Here is a 25,284-nt window from a genome sequence, read left to right as displayed (position 1 = left end):
AACTTAGTAAGAGTTCAGAAATCAATATTTTGTGGAATAACCACTCCTGGTGCAAAAATTGAAGCAGTTCTTCTTTGTTTGCTGCCTTGTGACTATCCACCTTCCTCTTGATTACATTCCAGAGGTTTTCAATGGGGTTAAGGTCTAGAGAATGGGCTTTCCATGACAGAGTTTTGATGTGGTGGTCCATCATCCATACATTGATTGACCTAACTTGTGGCATGGCGCATTGTTCTGCTGAAAAACACAGTCCTCAGAGTTGGAGAACATTGCCTGAACAGAAGGAAGCAACTGTTTTTCCAGGGTAACCTTGTATCCGCTTGATTCATACGTCCTTCGCAAAGTTTAATCTGCCCAATTGCAGCCTTGCTGAAGCATCCCCAGATCATCACCGATCCTCCACCAAATTTCACAGTGGGTGCAAGACACTGTGGCTTGTACGCCTCTCCAAGTCTCCGTCTAACCATTAGATGACCAGGTGTTGGGCAAAGCTGAAAATTAGAATCATCAGAGAAGATTACCTTACTCTAGAAATTGGGCAGGAATTGGGAAGAATAAACTTTGCGAAGAACGCATGAATCAAGCCAGCAGGGCAACAGAATTAACAATCAGTATTTATATGCTGAAAAGTCTATTTTTTGAAATATGGAGACTCCAAGTTGAGTCTCCATGTTGTATGTTGCCTGTATTGGTAGGGGTCTCAAAGCACCAGGCCTACACCTGTCACTCATTCACCTGTTAGTAATCAATGTTGAAGGTAGATATCCTGGGCCAAACCCTGTCCCAGGCCCTTTCTCAGACATTCATGCTGCGCCACTATACTATTTGTACTCTGGGGCAATTGATGCCACTTTCCTCATGTCTGCCCCTAATTTTCGGAAATGGGGATGGGGACTCTGTAGTGCTAACAAATTAGTGGCTATCAGGAATCCATATTGGAAGTCTGTCTTTAAGAAACCCCTTAAGATATTAGAATGGTACATATTAGCTTGTTTCGCTGTAAGATTCTCAGACACCACCTGGAGTTATATTATACTGAGAAAACATGTCTTTTCTGTAGTTTTCGCAGACACCTGGAGTTATAGTTCTAGTAAGAATCTCTCAGTCCCACATAGTTTTCTTATCAATATTTACTGAGAACGTGCATGTTTATAGTATGGTAAAACGTGTGAAACCAGGAGCTTTTGGCATGTGTCATTTGATGACGCATTTGTCCAGTGTATGTTGGCATCTGAAGAGTTGGCCACTCAGAAGAGGGATACTATATTGGACAAATTGAACCTATTAGAGTTTGTGTAACATTTGGTTACACAAGCAATTTGTTTTCAAGTAAGATATAGACTGGTGAAGATTTCAGCGAAGTCAGAAGCCTGTTTACCTGTGGAGGGGAAGCCCGTGACACAACACAGTGTGGCTCCCAGGAGTTTCTCTGTCTTCGCTGTTTTGCTTCTCACAGCTGATGTTTTCCGGGCAGATGATGCGTGGCTCCTGGTGAAGTTTCTTTCTTCTGTAGTGTGTAATGTAAGTACTTTACCTTTGTGATCTATATTATGCAAAAGTGTACGCAATATCACACTATTTCCTATTTTCTGTAATCATTTAATCATTATAATAAATTGAATCGTCTTCTTTAAAGCCGTATCCGATCCCTTTAAATACTTGGCAAAACAGGACTCCTAATTGTGTGTCCTTGTTTTGTGTTGCCTTTCGGCCTCCCAGACTGGCATGTATGCACCCAGAGCCGGCTCCAGGTATTTGTGGGCCCCGGGCAAAAGAGTCTCAGTAGGCCCCATGCACATGCAGACATACACAGATACGTAAATATACACAGATACATACACATACACAGATACGTACATATACATATTTAAAGACAAATTCACATAAAATACATATAAACAGACATAAATCTATGCACAGTCCTATACACTAACATACATAGACAAATAATACAAACACACATAGGCACATTAGAGATAGTATTAATATGGGGAAGCTGGCAGCAGCCTCACTCACCTCCTCCGCTTGTCTCCCGTCCAGCTCCTCCCGGCATGTGGCTGTAGCGCACTGATTGGTGTCCGTCACTAACAGACACGGGCCGCACACAGAGCACTCTGACATTGCTGTATATACATCACAGGAGGGGCTGGGGGCTACAGTATATAAATGACAGGAGGGGATGGGGGCATAGACATTACTGGGGGCATACATGTTACTGAGGTGCATACATAGCTCTAGGTGGCATACATGTTACTGAGATGCATACATAATACTGGGGGGCATAGATGTTACTGGGGTAGCATACAACTCTGGAGAGCATACACATTACTGGGGTGGGTGGCATAGAGCTCTGTGGAGCCACACATATGGCTCTGGGGTGCAGCACATACAGCTCAGGGGTGGCAGTGCATACGGCTCTGGGATGGCAGCATATATGGCTCTGGGGTGGCAGCGCATATGGCTCTGAGGTGGCAGTGCATACCGCTCTGGGGTGGCAGCGCATATGGCACTGGGGTGGCTGCACATACGGCTTTGGGGTGGCAGTGCATATGGCTCTGGGGGGCCTCATATACGGCCCTGGAATGGTAGCACATACGGCTCTGGGGTGGCAGGACATACGGCTCTGGGATTACAGTACATACGACTCTGGGGGGCTTCAGACACGGATCCAGGGTTGCAGTGCATACGGCTCTTTGATGGCAGCACATACGACTATGGGGTCCCATACAGCTCAAGGGGGGCACCTACTGCTCTGAGAGAACCCATACAGCATAGGAGTGGGGGCCCATACAGGTCAGGGGATGTGGAACATACAGTTCAGGAGGAGGGGGGCCCATACAGATCATGGGGGGTGCAACATATGTGCCGCCCCCATGGAAGCAGCTGAGCTGCTCGGATCCAGGTTCGCTGTGGCTCGAGGGTCTCCGGACTCGGGGGTCTTGCAGCCACTCAAAATGAAATGGGGGTATTTACAGGGGAGTTGATGTATAGTTCGTGATGCCACCCGTGGTCTAGTATGAAGAGGAATTGCGTACGCATCCTCCTGCAGAGCTGCTCTGTTTCTTGTTCGATCCAGGTCGCGGTCCCGGGAGCAGCACGCTCCGGTGACCAGTCTCGTGCAGCCACCATCTTTCCTCTGCGGGGTCCAGGAACGTTATGGCAGAGTCCTGGCATACCTGCTTCTCTTCCACTGCTACATGTCGTCACGCCCCCTCGGTTTTCACCCACCACTCACTTCTGTGCTGTGGCCCTCTGGGGAGTTCCGGTTCCTGAGTCTCAGGACAAAGGGCGGGGCTTCGGCTTCGCTCGCTTTTGGTCAAGAAGACGGCTTTTTGGCGCCAAAAGATGTCGGAAGATAGTGGAAATGGTGGGAAACGGGACTCTTGACTCGCGGCTTAGATTTTCAAGGCGCACATCACCCGGGTAAGTGGGTCCTGCTCGTATCCTGTTCATGACGTCAAGATTTTTGAGGTGTGCCGCCCCCGTGAAAGCAGCCGAGCTGCTCGGATCCGGGTTTGCTGTGGCTCGAGGGTCTCCGGACCCGAGGGTCGTGCGGCCACTCAAAATGTAAGGGAGTATTTACCGGGAGTTGATGTATAGTTTGTGACGCCACCTGTGGTGTACGGTAATTTGGGGAGTACCACCGCTGCTGTTGAGAGTACCCAGGGTGATGAAGTGGGGCAGAAAGGTGTTGTAACCCTCCACGGGTAGGGGGAGTGCCCCGGGACTCAATGAGGGTGTGCCGTGGGGCGCAGGGGTCACTCTCGTACTCACTCACTACATAAGCTGAAACTGACAACCGGGTAAACCAAGTCTCTGGGTACCACTGCTGCTGAGGGGAGCTCGTCCAGGTCCCGTCCCCAATGGTGCTACCTGGTGATCCGTGACCTGCCTCCTGGCACTTAGTTTGACTTCAACTTGATGGCCCGGTAGCATGGAACTAGCCGGGCCCCACTCCCTACTATGGCTAAGTATGGGAGCTTGCTCTCAGGGCTCACGCTTGTGATTTTCTGGACCGTTTTGGATAGGAAAGTCCTATCCCCCTCGTTGCTCTAAAGCCCTGATTCTGGAGCAGGTGGGAACAGATCATAAAGGCTCCGTTCTCCTCAAGTGAATTGTCGGGTTGCCTGAAGCTACTCCTCGACCTAGGGTCCGTGTACCCCGTCGTGCCTTCGGATCCGGACCGGTGATGGTGCTAGGCTGCCGGCTGTCCTCCTAGACAGGTCCGAGCACCTCGCCACAATCCCCTGCGACTGGGGGTACGACTCCTCTAGGCCCAGACCACCGTCTGCAACCTAGACAGTTACTTCAGGAGTCATCACTTCCGACTTCCTCTGAGCTCCTCACAGCTTGAGGGCTACTTCCAAACCTCTCTCCTTCAACTCTCCTCTACACACTCTGACTGACTCACTACACTCCTCACCTCCCCTCCCTGACCCCCCCAGGTGGGCGACTCTATTCCACTCAAGTCGTCCACTGGTGTGTCTTGTGGGTGTGGTGCAAAGTGTATCTAGGATTTGATTTGCTGTTGGAGGCAACACCATTTAGTTAGGGACCCAGAACCAAGAGGGAGGCGGAATACTGCACGGAAGGGCAGCTTGTGCAGTACCCTGTGACGACTTGATAGTCCAGGGGCGTCACACATACAGCTCAGGAGTGAGGGCAAACAGATCATTGGGGGTGGAACATACAGTTCAGGAGGGACCCCATCCAGATCACAGGGGTGGAGGAATAAAGATGAAGGGGTGGAACATACAGCTCAGGAGGGGTCCATACAGATCAAGAGTGGGGGCATAAACAGCTCAAGAGTGGGGGCCTATACAGCTCGGGGGGCACATACAGCTCAGGAGCAGGGGCCCATACAGCTCTGGGGGGAAGAGGGGCACATACAACTCAGGAGTGGAGCCACAAACAGCTCAGGAGTGGGGGCCCATACAGCTCGGGGGGAAGAGGGGCAGCACATACAACTTAGGAGGGGCAGCACCATACAGATCAGGAAGGGGTGAAATCTACAGCTCAGGTGGAGGGGGGGGCTCATACAGTGCAGGCCAACATACGCTGTGCTCAGTGTGGTGGCTGGAGCTCTGGCTGGAGCTGTACTGTGGCTCCTCTTCATCTGTGGGACTGGAGCACATAGCGCAGTAGCTCCGCCCACAGATGAACTTCAATGCAGAAGGAGCATTCAGCAGTGAATGCTGTTTGCCAGTGTGGATGAAAGAGCTGGCAGGCACACTATCCAGGATCCAGGATACTGCGGCTGCCAGCCCAAGCACTGCAGTCCCCGAAAGTCAGTCCGGGGCCTGCAGGACTGAAGACGGCAAGTGGGCCCCCCCCATGCTGTCCAGGGCCCTGCCATTTGCCCAGGTGTGCCGGGTGCTGACGCCGACCCTGCATGCACCTAGCTTTCACTAATCTACAGTACCTCTCTTACTGTATCTATGCCTTTGGTTTTGCCTCCCATTGAATTCAGTTGAGTGCGGATATGTTCGTCGAACTGTTCGGTGTACACCAGGAATCGTGTACACCAGGAAAGTCGATGAACCGAACTGAACCGAACCTTGAAAGGTTCGCCCACCTATAGTTCTGATTAGTCATGATGTGTGGCGTATGTTTTTTAACCTTTGATGGCTCTTTATGATTGAGAAAAATGGCAGCCAGTACTGCAATTCTGCTGAATCTGCAGGGAAGCAAATTACAGAAAGTCTGCATTCTGGTGAATTTGGATTTTTGGAAATATTTGAGAAGAATTCTCTAGTATTCATAAATAAAAATAAGCTGTAATAAGTACATACTCTCGATATAGTCTAGATATACTAAACAGTCAAATGGTTAATCCAAAATATTTAGATAGTTGTCACACTAGGTACATGGCAGAACACCCAGTGAACGGCGAAAGGGAAGGGAGACCCTGTGTCTGGGGAAGCAGGAGATGGTAACCCTGACCAATCCTACCTCTGGGCCCTGGCTTCCCTCACCGCCTTAGGTTCCGTACCTATGTGCCAAACAGGATACCTGGCCATATGCTGACTCTGATCTAGGCCCTAGGTAGGGAGAGGATGGGATGGGCACTTTGTCAACCCCATTAGGAGCTAAAGGACACACAGGGATAATAAACAACTTATCTTCAATAAGATACAGGGAGAGGGACTGCAACAGACAGCAAAGTTACTCTAGATGATTGCAAGCCGACTGCTTGCACTCAGGATCTGTAGATAGTTAAAGCTATCACTAGAACAGACTAGAAGGGAATGAGGGAATATAAAAGACACAAAAGGAAGTGTTGATGGAAAGAGCTGAAAGGGTGAGGTATTCCGTAGGGTCCTAACAGAAAAGGAATGAACCCCAAGCAGAGGAGGGTAATGAGATACTATATACATCAAGTAGGAATAATAGAAGTCAGGGAGCAGTTTGTGCAGCCAAACGCTGTGACCTTCTTTAGCTGGACATCACAGGACTGTCTGTCACCCATGACACACCCATAACAATACTACAAATAGAATATACAAATGAAATAAAGGTTAACATAGGCAAAGAAGGCAAAGAGGATCATTAGGGCAAGTGCAAAACGTCTAAACTGTGTCCCTGTAGTGGAGACAAAAAGGCCCAATGGACTGCGGAATAAAATAGAACAGTAATCAGAAGAAAATATATTAACTTTAATCTTTGTTGCTGTTTAACATTATAATTTTTTCCTTCATTATATCTTGTCAGTTTTACTGAGAATAATTCTGAATGTACCAACTTACCAGTATTACTTAACCATGTACTAATTAACCAGTTTACTGATGATCAGATTGTAGATGCTGTCTGTAGAAGTTATAAAAATGTGAAGAGGGTTGTTGGTGGTAGGAGATGGCCGAGAAAGAAAGATTCACACAGGAAACAGCTTCTTTCTAATATGTCTTCCATAGTCGTTCCATAGAGTTGGATGCACAGCTGTCCTGCACTGGCTGTGAGAGATAGAAATATGTTGGCAAGATCTCCTTTTCTCTGTATACAGTGTATGGACGATACAATAGCATCTAGTCTATTGTATGTCTCTCTATGTACAAAAACTAAACTCAGGAGAAAATGACTAGGGCTGAGCGGATCCGGACTGTAAAAGTCCAGATCCGTGCGGTTTCAACACTATTTGGGCGCCGGACCCAGGCCCGGGATTCCTGGTGCACTATCCAGATTTGGGAATTAAAATGAAAATAAACTAAAGAAGAAATAAGTGAGAGTTTCATAATTACCGAGACTCGGTGTCATGGCGGCACACTGCTTCCGGGTTGCACATTCACTTCCTGTACTGTGCATCGCATACACACATCTTTCCGTGTTTTCCCTGCCCACCGGCCATCCTCTCGTCTATGATTGGTTGCAGGCTGACATGCCCCCAGCCTGTGACAGTCTCTGCTGCCGTCATTGCTCATCGCGGCTCAGTAATAGGCTACACTCAGAGCTCGCAGTCTTCTCTATGGCTGCTCACTCTGAATATGTAGCAGAGCTGGATGTGTCGTCGTTGGACCCCATGTGGATTACGCAGGAGCTGCAGGGTGTTGGGGGTTAATAAAGGGGTGAAGGAGGGTGCGTTTTGTACTTTATTCCAAATAAAGGATTTTTCTCTGTGTTTGTGTTTACTTACATTTATTTACAGGTTTGTGATGCAGGTATGATGCCCTAGCTTATCAGGTCGTCACAGGGTATTGTGCAATCTGCCCATCTGTAGAATATCCACTTCCTCCTTGGTTAGGCATCCCTAACCAATGGTGTTGCCAAAACCAGCTAATAAAAATCCTAGGAACACTATGCACCACACCCACCAGACACACCAGTGTCAGGAGTGTCAGGAGTAGGCGAGTGTAGTGTTGGAAGTGAAGGAGAGAGGAGGTCAGGAGCTGGGCTCCTTGGAAGTTACTAGGTAGCAGACGGTGGTCTGGGCCTAGTAGGAACTGGACCCCCGGTCGCAGGGGATCGTGACAAGGAGCACGGTATTGTCGTGGAGGACAGCCGGCGGCCTTGTACCATCACCGGGCTGGGACCAGGGCACAACGGGGTACGTGGACCCTAGGTCAGGGAGTAGCTTCAGGCAACCTGACAATTCACCCGACGAGTATGGAGCCTTCAAGATCCGCTCTCCACCTGCTCCAAAATCAGGGTACTAGCGCAACGAGGGGGATAGGACTTTCCACTAAAACGGTCCAGGAAATCCCAAGCATGAACCCTGAGAGCAAGCTCCCTCAGTTAGCCACACTGGGGAGCGGGACCCAATTAGTTTCAAGCTATAGGGGCCAACTAAGAAGAGAACAAGGTGCCAAGGGAAAGGTCACAGATCATCAGGCAACACCAGCGGGAACGGGACCCAAATGTGTCCCCCTCAGCAGCAGCGGTGTCCAGAACTTTGGTTTACTAAGTTGTCAGTGTCAGCTTTATGGACTGAGTGAGTACCAAGTGACCCTTACCTCCCCAACGGCACCCCTCCCGTCACCATCGCCAACCCCTAGGGCATTCCCCCTACCCGTGGAGGGGTTAAACACCTGGCTACCCACTCCATCGCCCCCGGGTACTCCCAGCTGCAGCGGTGGTACTCCACCTTACCACACACCACGGGTGGCATCACAAACTGTAGACACTATCCCCTGTAAATACTCCCTTTATTGGAGTGGCCGCATGACCGCCGGGTCCGGATGCCCCTCGAGCCACCGCGGATCCGGATCCGAGCAGCTCATCTTCTGACATGGGGGCAGCACACAGGTATCTCATAGACGCCTGTGTCATCATAAACCTAGGGTTTAGTAGCAGCTGTGCACTGCTATTAACCTCTTTTTACCCTGATTGGCACCGCACCAGGCCAACGGGAAGGGCCGGTAACGTACCGGGATTGTCACATCTAATAGATGCGGCAATACCGGGCGGCTGCGGGCTGAGAATACCAGCCCCAAGTCGGCGTTATCATGGCTGGGGATGAAAGTTGTGGGGGACCGCACATGATTTTTTCTTTATTTATTTAAATAAAAAAAAAAAGCAGCATGCAGTTTCCTTTAGACTGGAATCACACTTGCGAGGGACTCGCGAGAGTCTGCCATGGCATCACCCAGCAAAGCCTCGCACGTGTGCAGTGGGCACTGGATAAATAGCACAGATACAGTCCAACAGCTGGGGCTGCAGCCGCGGGCTATATCTGTGCTGCCGATTGTTCTATTTATTTGTTTATTTTTTACCACGATACTGACCGGCAGACACTTTCCCCGCCCACCGTCCTGGCGCCTGTGATTGGTTGCAGTCAGGTGACATGCTGCTACTCAGGGTGGGAGTGCGTCTAACTGCAACCAATTACACGCGCCGGTGGGCGGGCAAAGTAGTGAATATTGAATTGTCGGCTTCGGAAGGTAAAAGTGTGACCTGGAAGGAGTTTGCTGCCATGACACAGCCTCGGTGAGTATACCGCACGCGCTCCTGCCCCCATATCCCCTCCACAGATGTTTTTAATCTCTGTATTCTGGTGCCCATTGACTTATATGGGCACTCCGGAGTGGATTGGACTTATTTTTAAATCTGTCAGTGATCCACCGGTCCCGGTTTTTGGGGTGTTCGATCAGCTCTAAAAATGACATAAACACAGGATACAAGTGTTAATTAAATAAAAATTGTTCACTGTAAAAAATGTGATTTTCAACAGTTAATACAGTTAAGATATTAAAACTGTGAAGTGAAATAATAATAAAAAAATTCTAAAGAACCAATGTAAAACTGCATTCTACTTAAAAATAAAAAAATGGCTTTTTGAACCAAAAATAAGCCTGCACATGGAATAATAAAAACATTATGGCTGTCAGAATGCGAAAGCAAAAGATAGGCTTAATAATAAAGGGGTACACTCTCCAGTAATGAATTATTTGAGTAACTTTGTTACTCTTTTCTGAAGAACATTTACTCTTAATACTGTGCTGCAGTGGATGTGTGATGCCTCAGAGATGCTGATCCTCTTCAAGGACGCCACAGGACTTGTTAAATATGGCAACAGGTAATGTCAGATTTAAATATCGTGACGCCACTCACGGCTTTCGGTCAGGGATGTGAATGACCGCCACTGCAGGTTTTACGAGCGTCTGGGGCAGGTTTAGCAGATAGTTAAACTGGAGTCTGCTCTAGGTACCCCGTACGTGCCTAGTCACCAGGAGCACCTCTTTTTCTGACTACCAGGTGACCGTTCTCCCCCGCCAACTGTCAGTACACCGCGCAGGGTCTGACTAGTGTCCACCTCATGACCGTCGCGCTCTACCACCAGACTGGCTCTCCTCTCTTCCTGTCAACCTCTGCAGTTTAGCTCCCAGTCCCTCCACTCCACCTCTTGAAAAGATTTGAAAGCTAGCCCCCTCTGGAGACTACCCAATTGTCCCCTCTAAAGGTGTGGGAGAACTGGTTGCTATGTGTCTGTGCATACACACCTCATTCTGGCCCTTAGGATTACCTGGAAGTACTGTCCCAGCATGGGTGCAGTACTCAGTGGTGCCTGACCGGGTCAGGGGCGCCACAGATGCTAGTGCATATTTTAAATCACCACTCCAGTGTTTTTTTTTATTTCACCTCTGGAGTGGTGCTTTATAGCTAAGTCCCTTGACCCCAGAATTATACTCACCCTCCAGTGATTTCATCTTCTATCACTGGCGATCCAGTTGATCTCCGGCTATTTGTTAGCTGCTTGCAATTCCAGTGTTTCATGGATCATGTGGAAGGTCATAACTCAGTGCTTTCTATGAGAGCCTTTGTTCTTGCCTTGTTCTGGTTCTCACAGAGTTGTATTGAGCGCTTGTAACGAGAGTTGAGCTGGACCTGTTGAAGTCCGGGTTCGGCGGGTTCAGACGAACTTTAGATAAAGTTCAGTTCTGGACCTGGATTTGACCTGAAACCCATTGGAAGTCACTGATTGGACAGTTCAGCTCTCCGCCAACATACAGCCAGCTATAAACAGAACAGTTCTGGGAAGGGCAAGGTCACTTTCACTTTTTTTGTACGCACTACATCCAATAATGCTGATTTTACCCCCAGTGCAAGCCATTCGAACACTGCATGTGTAGCGCCCCACGGAACCTGCAGGGCTACTCGTCACAGGGCCAGTGGTATTTGGGGTTGCGAGCAAGGTCCTGTGACGAGTAGCCCTGCAGGTTCCGTGGGGCGCTACACATGCAGTGTTCGGTACATGCAGTACCCCTAACAACGGGTACTGTGCGCCTTCATGGACTGTACATTCATGGACTACGACAAAACGTGTATTGAGAATCGACACCCGCCATTCACCATCCAGCATTGGAATAGAAGGGGCGTGCTATTGTGGGCAGAACCCAAAAAAGAGCGCGAAAGTGTGGGTGGAGCCCAGAAAGAGCATGAAAGAGAGCACCACTGCTAGAGACTTACCGAAACAAGGACTTGTAGTTAAGTTGCCCCCATTGCTGAGAAGCACCATCCCTAGCTCCAGTGGTGCCGTTTGTTTTGCCGTACCTTCAGGGAGCATCATCCGTACTTTCGGGAGCATTATGGTTGCCGTAGAACACCGGGGAAGCGTATACTCAGACTGACTTTACCAATGGATTGGACTCTTGATCTGTGGTCACTGTGGAAAGAGTGGACACTATACTGGAGAATGTCGCATAGTGTACAGAATCGGGGGGGCCAGGAAAGTCCTCTGTTAACACCAGCAGTGGCTCAGATAGAAGCGTGAAAGTAATTGTGTTGTAGATAGTTAAATAATGCTACAGTATAATGTGCAGAATGTTCTTTTTCTTTTTTTTCCTTTCTTCTCACTCTCTCTCTCTATTTTCTCTCTTTCTTTTCTATTAAGTGATATTGCCTCCTATAAATGGAGGAATGTTCAATTGTTTATATGCATGACAAAAATTTCGGTGTGCTAATTTTGCTTGGTTGCAGCCCGGGAGTACTACCATTTGCTGTGGGGGAATGTGGTGCCTCTGAGGCTTCAGTCACCACAGAGTATTGCATCTGTCTTAAGGTGTAATGCTTATCCCGGGTAAGGGGAGGTTAACCGCTGGTGCTTGGAGCTTACACAATACACTTACATAAACACCCAGTTAGTGAGCCAGCACTTACATTACTCAAGAAGCTAGGCTGGGAAATTCCCGGGCAGGATGAGTCATCATAAAGGTGGGGGCTGCTTGGGAAGTGAGCGAACACACTTAGTTTCACTTTAGAAGGGTTTTTGACCTCAGAACAGTTTGGGAGCAGAAGGGAGCAGCGAGCCTTAGGAGAGCAGAATTTAGCAGACTGGTCCTGGGTATGGAAGGCTGGAGGAATTAGTCCAAGGACCAGGGGCCATGACACCACACTGAGTTTGTACAGGACAGACAGAGAGAGAAGCAGGAGATGACTGAGTGGAGCTGTGAGACAGATAAGCAAATCGGTAGCCAAAGGGTGAGCCCCCAACAGCACCTTCGGGACAGGTGCCAGTCAGGGTGCAGAGCCCTCGGTTAGAGAAACCTTCATGGACTCTAACAAATCTGCAGGGAAAGGAGATTTCACGTCCCATTGCCCTCCACCGAAAGTCCCGGAGCACAGCAGCAGATAGAGACAGGAGCCACGGCCATGGTCAGGTCCATAACAAGTTTCACGCTGCCTGCGTACGGGATGGCAACTAAAGCCAAGGACACTGGGGTCCCCAAGTAGCTTCACGCCACAGGGATCCACACTACAAGGTGCAAGGAGGAAGGTCTCACATGCTTCACAACACCGATGGTGACCTCTGCTTAATCCGGGATCGGCTGGGGCCCATCATGGCGATGACCGGTACTCTGTGGGCGCAGCACGCGAACTGTGAGTAAAACACCTGGAACCGCAGCCCCTGTGTGAGACTTTGATTTGCCGGCGCCGCCGCCCCGCACTACGGTGCCAACGGTCCTTCCCCCGTCACCACCGTCCTCCCTGGGGCTCGCTCCACCTGTTGGGAGCTGGATTATCTGGGCTGCGGTAACATCAGCCATAGAGGAGAGCGACATATCGCATTGGCGGCTAATCCCCGGCCGCTCACCACGGGTGGCGCTGCAAAGCAAACCCCCTATTTCCCCTTGGACTCTCTTTGCCTATAGCTGACGGAGCCACAGAGCCGGGTCAGGCCATTAACAGCAACCCAAAAAAACCACTGGGCCACTGACGAGTTATGCCTTAGAGGTCCCGTGGGGTGCTACACATGCGGATCGCACTGGGCTAAGCACTGAGTGTACCCGAGCACAGTGATATTCTCGCACGTAAAGCACCCAACCTTCTAACTCAGACAATGTTTTTTTTTAAAGTCTGTGTTCACTATGAACATCAAACTTTACTATTCGGGTTCGCTCATCTCTAATTGTCACTTAACTTCTGACTTCTGGCCAGTCAGAAGTTACAGTCACAGGAGAAAAAAAGCATGAAATCACGAAGATAGGCATAGGCACTTACATTTAAAACACCCTCCAGCACTGAGAAAAAAAACAAAACACTGGAGTGGCACATTAAAGGGATTTTCAATATTTGTTTATGCCACCATTCAAAAGTCTAACAGAGGGCATGAGAGAGGGGTGTTCAATACTGCGCCAAAAGATCACTGGGACAGATGTTCAGATTAATGTATCTATATTTTCATCCAGGTCTACGCGTTTCAGGAGCCACTGCCCCCTTCCTCAGGACCGTCAGGAAAGACAAACATCAAAAAACATTTATCTCGTACCATTCAAAAGTCTGGCAAATATTGGCTTATTGTCAGTGGAAGTTTTCTTATTATGATATTCAATCACATGCTACCTACCTACAGCCATAATGCGGCTTTGTTTTTATTAATTGTTTACTACTATGGGACACCTATTTATTTTACCACGTGTTTGTTTTTAAGTGTTTTCAATATTTTGCATGTTTCTATCTGTATCATTCACAGGCAGAAAAACGTTTCATACATTTAATGTGTCCTTTACAGCCTCTCCTTTTTATCTAATTGAATAAAGCTATGATTTTCAATTGAGAAGACAATCATAAAAGTCAATGGAGCCTGACAAATAGATAACGCTTACTTTCCAAGGCTTCATTGCTCAGTGTTACCTGTGCTTTAGCATTATATTGCAAGATAGAAGCAATGTGGACACCAATATGTACGAATTGACACAAAAATTAATTTTCATGACAATTGGACAAATTAGATTTTCAATTATTTACTCAGTATCAGTATTACCATGTTTAACAAATAGACTACACTGACACATACAGTGGAACCTTGCTTAACGAGAACAATCAGTTCTGGGAGTGTGCTTGTTAACCAAGTTACTCGTTAGGCAAAGCAACATTTCCCATATGAAATCATTGCAATGCAAATGATTCGGTCCACAACGTGTTAAATTTCCCATCCTGATCCCCTATTCTGTCATTCCACACATGCACAAACACACACAAACACACACAAACACGTACAAACACACACAAACTAACACAAACACACATGCACGCACGCACACGCACATATTATATGCTCACCTTACCATCTGTTCCATCGCCGGTCTCCTGGGACTTGCTGCTCTCTGGTACGGGGCCGGGCTGTGTATCGCGTTACCATAACGACGACGAAGGAACTTCCTGGCCAGAGCGCTGATGTCAAAGGCAGAGCCGCTTGCCTCTGATTGGCCAGCGCGCTGCCTTTCAGTAGCACCGACAGGAAGTTCCTCCCTCGTTGCTATGGATGCCGATACACAGCGTGGACTGGAGCGCAGCGGCGAACTACAGGACCCAGGAGGCCGGCGATGAAACAAAAGGTACACATATTATGTTATATTTTATGCTCACCTTACCTTCAGTTCAATTGCAGGCCTCCTGGGTCTTGTAGTTCGCCGCGAGGACGTCACGATGTACCCGGGAACTACAAGAACCATGAGGCCGGTGGTGGAACGGAAGGTGAGGTGAGCATAATACTGTATGTGCGTGTGTGTGTGTTTGTGTGTACATGTGTGTGTTTGTGTGGACTGCAAGTGCGGGTCAGAGTGCGGTGGATGTATGGAACCGGAAGTGTGTGCAGTGAGGATTTCGCTCGTACAGCAAAGCTTTCTCGTAAAGCGGGTTACAAATTTACAGAAAGCTTTGCTTGTTAAGCGAAATTCTCGTTAAGTGGGTTACTCGTTAAGCGAGGTACCACTGTATTTGTTGTTTGCCTTATTCAGACATTCATATTTCATGTACATGTTCTATCAGTGTTTTTATGGATAAAACACATGCCCATTATGTCCTACGGTGTTGTTCACAACTTTATATTTTTTTAACCCCTTCATAAACTATGACAAACTGGTGCATTATACGAGGGGCTCCTGATAAGTCTTTGGCTTTAGAAAAAGGATAAAAAGCATGGGCCAAAATAGTTGTGTACTTATCTTTGATGCAGGCTCGTGCCGCGGGTCCGCATCTTTCCCTGCACATGTCGACTGATCTGATTAGCCGACATGTGCCTCTAACAAATGCAGGTGGACCAGAGTGGATTGGGTGGAGGAGTGACTGTTTCATAGTTTCATAGTTTCATAGTTTTTAAGGTTGAAGGGAGACTCTAAGTCCATCTAGTTCAACCCGTAGCCTAACATGTTGATCCAGAGGAAGGCAAAAAAACCCCAATGTGTCAAACAAGCTCCAATGGGGAACAAAATTCCTTCCTGACTCCACATCCGGCAATCAGACTAGTTCCCTGGATCAACACCCTGTCATAAAATCTAATATACATAACTGGCAATATTAAATTTTTTAAGAAAGGCATCCAGGCTCTGCTTAAATGTTAGTAGCGAATCACTCATTACAACATCATGCGGCAGAGAGTTCCATAGTCTCACTGCTCGTACAGTAAAGAATCCTCATCTGTGATTATGATTAAACCTTCTTTCCTCAAGACGTAGCGGATGCCCCCGTTCCAGTCGCAGGCCTAGGTGTAAAGAGATCCTTGGAAAGGTCTCTGTACTGCCCCCTCATATGTTTATACATTGTGATTAGATCCCCCCCTAAGTCTTTGCTTTTCCAAACTAAATAACCCCCAAGTTTAATAACCTGTCTTGGTATTGCAGCCCACCCATTCCTCTAATAATCTTGGTCGCTCTTCTATCTACCTGTAAGATTATGCTATTTATAACCTTCTATACTTTTGCTATCAAGAAAAGCATCCATTCCTCTCTTAAATTCATTCAGTGAGTTGGCCATCACCACTTCCTCAGGAAGAGAGTTCCAGAGCCTCACTGCTCTTACCATGAAGAACCCTCTTCTATGCTGATGTAGGAATTTTCTTTCCTCCAATCGAAGAGAATGCCCGCTTGTTCTTGTCATAGTCCTTGATACAAACAGATCATGGGAGAGATCTCTATATGGCCCTCTGATATATTTGTACATATTTATTTGGTCTCCCCTAAGTCTTCTCTTTTCTAGAGTAAAGAGACCTAATTTTGATAACCTTTCTGTGTATTGTAATGCACCCACTCCATTTATTATTTTAGTAGCCCGCCTCTGAACCCTTTCAAGTTCAGTAATGTCTTTCTTGAGCACCGGCGCCCAAAATTGCACACAATATTCCAAGTGTGGTCTGACGAGTGATTTGTACAGAGGGAGAATGATGTTTTCATCTCATGCCCCCAGACCTCTTCTAATGCATCCCATCACCCTATTTGCTTTGGTGGCTGCTGCCTGACACTGGGCACTCCAATTTAGCTTCTTATTGACTAATATGCCTAAGTCTTTTTCCATGTCTGATTTCCCCAGCAGTTTTCCATTTAGTAAGTAATCATAGCATCTGTTTCTCCTTCCCATGTGCATAACCTTACACTTGTCTGTGTTAAACCTCATTTGCCATTTTTCAGCCCAATTCTCCAATTTACTCAAATCCATCTGTAGTTGCAAACTGTCCTCCTTTGTGTTAACTACCTTACATAGTTTTGCATCATCTGCAAATACTGATATTTTACTCTGTAAACCATCCACCAGATCATTAATAAATATATTAAATAGTAGGGGGCCCAATACAGACCCCTGTGGCACCCTACTAGTAACCCTGGCCCAATCTGAGTATGCGCCATTAATAACCACTCTTTGTTTTCTACCACTAAGCCAGCTACCTACCTATCTACACACATTTTCCCCAAGCCCAAGCTTTCTCCTTTAGCTTAGCAGTCTTTTATGTGGGACAGTGTCAAATGCTTTACCGAAGTCGAGATAAATGACATCCAATGATTCTCCTCGGTCCATGTGAGAGCTTACATCCTCATAGAAGCTGATCAGGTTAGTTTGACAGGAGCGATCCTTCATAAATCCATGTTGATATGGAGTTAAACAATTATTAACATTGAGACATTCCATAATAGTATCCCTTAAAAACCCTTCAAACATTTTACCCACAAAAGATGTTAAGCTTACCGGCCTATAGTTTCCAGGTTCCCTTTTACACCCTTTTTTGAATATTGGTACCACATTTGCTAGCCGCCAATCCAGTGGAACAGACCCAGTTTCTATAGAGTCTTTAAATATAAGGAATAGAGGCCTGTCTATCACATTACTTAACTCCCTTAATACCCGAGGGTGAATGCCATCAGGGCCTGGTGATTATTTGTCAATTTTAATGCTACTAAGTCGGTTCTGCACTTCTTCCTGGGTTAGGCAGGTCATACTTAATGAAGCGTTTACATGATCACTCTGCATTTCCCGTGGCATATGCTTTTACTGTGTGAACACAGTTGAGAAAAAAGTATTTAAAACATTTGCTTTTCCCACATCGCTTTCTATGATTTTACCCTCATTGTTCTTTAAAGGGCCAACACCATCAATTTTAATCTTTTTTCTGTTTATATAATTAAAGAATAGTTTGGGATTTCTTTTGCTTTCCTTAGCAATGAGTCTCTCAGTTTCTACTTTTGCTAAATGTATTTGTTTTTTACACATTTTATTTTTTTCTCTATATCTTTTTAATGCTTCTTCGCTGCCTTCTTGTTTTAGCTTTTTAAATGCCTTTTTCTTATTATTCATTGCCCCTTTTACATCCTTATTTAGCCACATTGGTTTTCTCCTGTTCCTAGCCCTTTTATTTCCGTATGGTATGGCTCACTCGCAGTGGGTGTTTAATACCGATTTAAAAATTTCCCACTTATTTTCTGTGCTCCCATTTTTGAGGACATTGTCCCAATCAATTTGGCGAAGGTCTTCTCTAAGCTGATCAAACTTTGCTTTCCTGAAATTCAGCATTTTTGTAACCCCACTCCAAGGCACCTTACTGAAGGACAAGTGGAATTGTATTATATTGTGGTCACTATTCCCTAGGTGCCCATCCACTCGTACGTCTGTTATTCTATCTGGCCTGTTGCTTAAAATTAACTAGTTACATGACATTGATTTAAGACACGCCAGTGGGGAGCGTGCCATTCACTGCTCCCATCGGCAGCCCCGTGATGTAATCAAGTAGTTGTCATGACAGCTGGGGTGAGCTGATGACCCTCGTGTATGTCATGAGGTGGTTCCTATGAACGCCAGCTGAGCGCCAGCATTGATAGGAAGATGGCCTTTGTGCTATACATAGTGGTTCTGATTCAATCCTCTGTACAGCACAAGCGATCAAATGATCGCAGGTTCAAGTCCACTAAGGGGATTAGTAAAAGCAATAAAAAGTGTAAATAAAAAGTTTTTAAAAATATGAAAAAATTTAAAAAAACACAAGTTCAAATCATCCTCATTTTGCCCCACTAACAATAATAATAATAATAATAATAATAATAATAAAAAATGCACCTATTTGGTATCTACGACTTCAGAAATGAATAAATTAATCTGATCGGTAAAGGACGAGATAAAAAATCAAAATGTTATAATTACAGGTTTTTTTAACGTTGCAAGACGATACAATAACAGGTGATCAAATTAACACATCTACACCAAAATGGTATAATGAAAAACGTCAGCTAAAGATGCAAAAAATAAGCCCTCACAGCCCAAAATCCCAAAAAATGAGAATGTTACAAGTCTCAGAAAATGGCACTAAAAACACAATTCTTTTCTGATTTTATTTTCACCACTTAAAGACTATACATGTTTGGTATCTAAATACTTGTACTAACCTGGGGAATCATAATGCTAGGTCACTTTAGCACATAGTGAACACAATATATAAAAACAAACGAAAAAACTTTGTGGAATTGCGCTTTTTTTGCAATTTCACCTCACATGGCATTTTTTCCTGTTCCACTACAATATGGGGCAGAATGAATGGTGTTATTCAAAAGGACAACTCGTCTCACAAAAACTAATTGACTGGCAGTGCAAGTTAGGCTATGTCCGCACGTTGCTTTTTACCTGCTTTTTTGCTGCTTTTTCAACTGCAGCGTTTAATGCCAAAATGGTTGTGTTCTGCTTTTCAAGCAAAGTCTATGGGAATTTGGGTTTCGTGTCCGCACTATGCAGTTCAAACTGCAGCCTTTTTGTTGCAGAACTTTGGTCAAAAACTCAGCTTTGCAGTGCAAAACCCAAATGGCAAAAACAATTGACCTGTCAAAGTTCTGGATACCACTGCCGCCGAGGGGAGCTAGTTCGGGTCCCGTCTGCAATGGTACTGTCTGGTGATCCGTGACCTGCCTCCTGGCACTAAGTTTACTTCTCTGTTGGTCCCGATAGTATGGAACGTGCCGGGTCCGGCTCCCCACTATGGCTAAGTGTGGGATCTTGCTCTCAGGGTTCAAGCTTGGGATTTTCTGGACCGTTTGAGTGGAAAGTCCTATCCCCCTCGTTGCGCTAGTACCCCGATTTTGGAGTGGGTGGAGAGCGGATCTTGAAGGCTCCGTTCTTGTCGGGTAAATTGTCAGGTTACCTGAAGCTACTCCCTGACTTAAGGTCCACGTACCCTGTCGTGCCCTGGTCCCAGCCTGGTGATGGTGCAAGGCCGCCAGCTGTCCTCCTCGACAGATCCGTGCCCCTTGCCACGATCCCCTGCAACCGGGGGTCCAGCTTCTCTAGGCCCAGACCACTGTCTGCCAACTAGATAGTTTCCTAGGAGCCCTGCTCTTGACCTCCTCTCACTTTCAGTTCCAACACAACACTCTCTCTCTACTCCTGACACTCCTGACCTCCCCTAACCAACCCCCCTAAGTGGACGACCTTATTCCACTCAGGCCGTCCACTGGTGTGTCTTGTGGGTGTGGTGCAGAGTGTACCTAGGATTTTGATTAGCTGATATAGGCAACACCATGTAGTTAGGGACCCATAACCAAGAAGGAGGTGGATATTGCACAGGAGGGCAGATTGTGCAATATCCTGTGACGACCTGATAGTCCAGGGGCGTCACATTGGCAGAACACATTGTCATCATTTCAGCAATCCACACATTACTTACTGTGGTGCATAGAAATCAGAAGAAGGAGGTTGATGCAAGGAGGTTCATAGAACTCTTGCCTCGCGGCTAGGTGGCTACTGGTCAAGAGTCCTGCAAATCTTTTGTTTATACTTACACAGTGTACATAAAACCCATATTATACTATGTAATGTTTTAACTGCATAAGTGCCATTCTTCAGGGTGCCCAAAAACCAGTGCCATGGGCTGGTCAAATAACTAACTACATTACCAAAATAAAAATGTATCCATACAATACTAATATTGTAATACCATGGAATGCCTAATTACATACGTCATAAACTATAGTGACCAAATCACGTAATTCAATATCAGGGTAAAAATAAATAAAATTACTGATGTATCTTACCAGGTCTCTGTGGTACCCCTTTTAGCAACTGCACAGGTCTCTTACCCTAAATATTAGCCATTCCTTTCATAAAACTTAAATGATACCAATTTACTTCAAAGGTGCTTTTGCAAATTGCAGACAAGAAAGTTTGCCAACAGTGTGTTTAGTAAAAGTAATTATCAGTACAAAGTGTAGCCATGAGTTAGATTATAAGCTCCAATTCTTGACTGAAAATGCAGTCTACATAAAAAATGCTATTTGTACTTAAGCGCATAAACAAAGTGTATTTGGATAAGAAACAAATAATGACATAAATGGACTTATAGCTCTATGTGAGTGCATGCAGTGATCAGGGTCACTCAAGTTCACAAAAACAAAAACATACATTTCCCAGGAAATTATACCCAAATTCAAATTATTTGCAGCTTATTCTTAGGTATTTTATTTGTATCATTGAAATAAACATATGTAGTTGTGCTGATAAGTTTACACGTCCCAGGCAGAATTTTTAAAAAGTAAAATTTTAACATTTCTGAGAAATATCAGTGATCCTGGGAATTTTAGAAACATTGGTGAAGTTCTTTATCATCAAAATGGTGTGTAGCATTTTGTAATCAAAAGCAAAGAAACGGCCAAATGATCTGCCACCAATAGTAAATTTTCCAAAAAATAGAGATAGAAAAAGCATTTTAAATGTTGGATGATGCTAAAAAGTTCTGTTCAAATTGTTCTTAATCAGCCATTGTTGGACTGGCCAAGAAAGATTTCAGAAACATCTGTCAGTAAAATTGATTGGAATCTAAAAGAAAAAAACAATAAGCAACTTTAAAAATTTAAGCTTTTTTTAAAATAATCACATGTAAAAGAAATGAATAGGCCGTGAGTGACATACATAATTCATCTTCTATCCTGTTCATAAGTGCATGAGTTATTTAGGGGTATAAGTGTAGGTGGTGGTCGGATTACCCCACTCCTGCTATGCATATATGTATAATATGTATATTAAAGCTGCTGTTTTATTGCTGCTGCTAATGTGTATGGCAGGAGATGTAGCAGAGCCGGAGCAGTGCACCTGATCGGTACGCTCTAGCGATCAACAGTTTTAGGCTATGTGCCCACGCTGCGGAAAATGCGCGGATTTTGCCGCGGATTTCTCGCGGAAAAGCCGCGGTTTTCCCGAAAATCTGCAGCAGCGGCACCTCCCAGCCATTTCTATGGCTTTTTGGAAATGCTGTGCCCATTCTGCGGATTTTTCTGCGGCGGATTTGGTTCGGATTTTGATCCGGAAAAATCTGCAACATGTCAATTATTGTTGCGGATTTTGATCCGGATTTTGGCTTCAGAATTGGGGAAAAAAAATAAAAAATCCGCACCAAAATCCGCTGCAATTCCGCGGTAAATCCGTGGTAAATCCGCATCTTTGAAAAGGTGCGGATTTTGCGGGAAAGCCGCGGATTTTCATGCAGAAAAATCCACAGCAACATTCTACCGTGGACACATAGCCTTAAGTGTGTTATTGCATGCTGTATTTTACTGTATTTTAGTATGTAGTGTGTGTTTCATATATGATTAATGCAAAACTGTATAATGTAGAGCATAGGAATGTAAAGCGTAGGAATGTCAGCAGATAGATATTAGAGTAAGGTAAGAATGCTAAGTAGGATATACCATATTTTTCATTTTATAAGATGCACTAGATTATAAGACGCACCCTAAATTTAGAGGAACAAAATAGGAAAAAAGTTTTTTATGTTAAAATTGGGGTCCGTCTTATAATCCTAGTGCGTCTTATAAAAGCTGGGAGCGGCGGTGGTGGAGCGGCTCAGGATGGTCACTGGAGGCAGGTTCGGTGACTCTGCAGGCTCAGATGAGGGGGTGTCGCGGCTCAGGAGGGTTAGTGATACTGTGGACTCGGGGTATCGCGTTGCGGCGGCAGGTGGCATTGATTGATTGCTGTGGGCTCTATTGAACTGTCAGTGGTTGACATGTTGGACATCAAGAAAATGGCTGCGGAGGCAGCGCATGTGCAGATCGGCCTCTGCGGCCATTTTATTGAAGTCCATTGCATCAAGCACCGGCAGTTCAATGGGGCACGCAGTGCGCTGGCAGATCAATGGTGCCTGCAGCTGCGATACCCTCGGACCTGTCGTTATTGCCAATCCTCTGACCTGTGACTCTCCTAAGCTGCTCCAATTCAGTGACACCCCCTCCTTTGAGCCCTCAGTATTACCGACCCTGCCGTCTGTGACCAGGCTCCACCACCACTGCCCCTGTAAGGCATATCTGGATTATAGGACACAAGCAATCTTCATGACAACGATGTTCTTTTAAAATAGCCCTGTTACCCCAAGGGTAAATGATCAAACATGTTGAGTTTGTGTATGGATTTTAGATATTGTGTGTACATTCCTACTCTAATAAAGTGATGGTGAGTACCACAGATTCACTATGCAAAAGCATTACTGTACTTACAATCTTTGCATGCCAGCAGTATATGAATGAATAATAAGGATATTGTATTAATTAATAAAAATAGTTGTGGGCAATCCCTTTAATAACTGTAGGTGGATGATTTTTCAGTTTTACTGTTATATAATAAAGCTAAATTTTGATTCTGACATGGTGGAAATATTGTGCTCTTGTTGGCTCTGTGGGAATGGCAAATTTGTTTGACGGTACAGTATATACTAATAGTAATGTATCACTTAATGGGCTTCTTGCTGTCATTTCAGTAAGTTCTCTGTTTTCTCTGCTGCAAATCTACCAATTTTCTCAATGGTGACCCCTGTACAATACTGCCAACACCACTGATTGGCAGCTTTATGCATTGTATACAAAAAGCTGCCAATCAGTGATGGGGACATGGTTATACAGAGGTCATGAATATGTAGAACTATTTGGCACCAGATTTACTAGTCCCCTAGTAATAATCTCCTGCTGTTAAAACAGTGATTTTATTAAACCTGCACTTTGCAGCTTAGTAAGTGATACAATGCTAGAATCAGGGTCTCTGTCTCTGCATCATGTTGCCTTCAGATTAGGTGGCAAAGCCTGGTGACAGACTTTTTTTTTTAAAGGAGTACATAAAAAGGAAGTAATTGGAAGTATGACCTTTGAGGAGTGGTGGGTGCGTTAGACCGTTAAAGGAAATACAGAATTTACTATAAGAAACTAAAGTAATTGAACATTCTATTCATTAGGGAAAGTCTAATATTTTAGTACTATAAGTATAAGGGGTGTAACGTCCGTAGTGGCGTCCTTGCATTCCATCGGCGGTAACGTTGACACTTTCACCTTTCCAGCCACCCTGCAGTGTCTGCTCTGTCCCTGGTCCCTGCTGCGGTCTCCTGGGGTCTGCACACACTACACGGGCCTCCCGGGAGTGCCCTTAGGGTGTGCTTACAGCCACACACCCTTTTTTTAAAGGGGGGTCAGTATACCCTGACCCTGAAGTGCCTCACAGCATAGTTGAGAGGCAGCAGGTATTTAAGGCACCTTCCCCTTTAGGGAAGTGCCTGGGTAATGAGTTCCATACATTGCTAGTTCTCAGGTCCCTTATGCTGTCACTGCTATTACTGTGCTGTATGCTGTTGATGATTCCTTTCTGTGTTTCAGTGCATATCACGTCTGCTGCTGCTACTGCAACTATCCACACCGGCTGCTCCTATGGTATCCCCTGCTGCAAGTATCCTCTTAAGCTGGTCCTACGATATCCTCTGCTGCTGCCGCAACTATCCACACTGGCTTCCCCTACGAGATCCATTGCTGCAAGTATCCATGCCGGCCGCTCATACGAAATCTGCTGCTGCAAGTATCCACAACAGCTGATCCTACGAGATTTGCTGCTGCTTCACTGCTGGTCCACTCTATAACTACAGGCAAATATGACCTTACTCCTGTGCACAAATTCCTGATTTATTCAGATGAGGGCAGATCTCCACTAAAATATTTGGAGAACACGGTGGTTGGAAATTAGAGAGCCCCTATTCTGTCATTGGACCCCAATGACTGGGTGTTATTGCAATAAAATAGCAGTTATACATGCAAACCTGTGCAGCCATTAACAATTAATTAGAAAATTAAGCCTAGTTGTTGTAAAACCACATGTCAGCGAGGTTTTCAACCAAAATATGGTTATTAGCAGGGTCGGCGTCAGCACGCGGCATACCCGGGCAAATGCCGGGGCCCTGGAGAGCTGGGGGGGCCCACTCGGCCTCGTCAGTTCTGCTGCCCCCGGGCCGAGTTCTGGGGACCGCAGTCCTTGGCACTGGAAACTGTGGCTGCCGGCCCTTTAAGGCCCGCAGACCACAGCGTTCACTGTGTTCTCCTGCATTGAGCATCTGTGGGCGGAGCTACCGCCCGGCGTCCTGCTTGGTCGCACAGATGAAGGAGTCACAGTGCCAGCCAGCGACCCCCAGCACATCGCTTCCCTCCAGCGCTGTGTGGGCCCCATCTGCACAGTGACCGGATCAGTATGTGGGATATCACTCCCTCCCCGCCCCTCCCTGTCCCCCGTGCGTGTGTGGGCCCCGGAGCCGTGTGTGTGGGCCCCGCAGAGCAAGGTGTGTTTTTGGCCCCGCAGAGCCGCATGTGT

This window comes from Anomaloglossus baeobatrachus, chromosome 6 (assembly GCF_048569485.1).
Source record: "Anomaloglossus baeobatrachus isolate aAnoBae1 chromosome 6, aAnoBae1.hap1, whole genome shotgun sequence".
Taxonomy (NCBI): Eukaryota; Metazoa; Chordata; class Amphibia; order Anura; family Aromobatidae; genus Anomaloglossus; species Anomaloglossus baeobatrachus.
The sequence above is the reverse complement of the archived record's forward strand: the minus strand, read 5'-3'. Positions refer to the sequence as shown.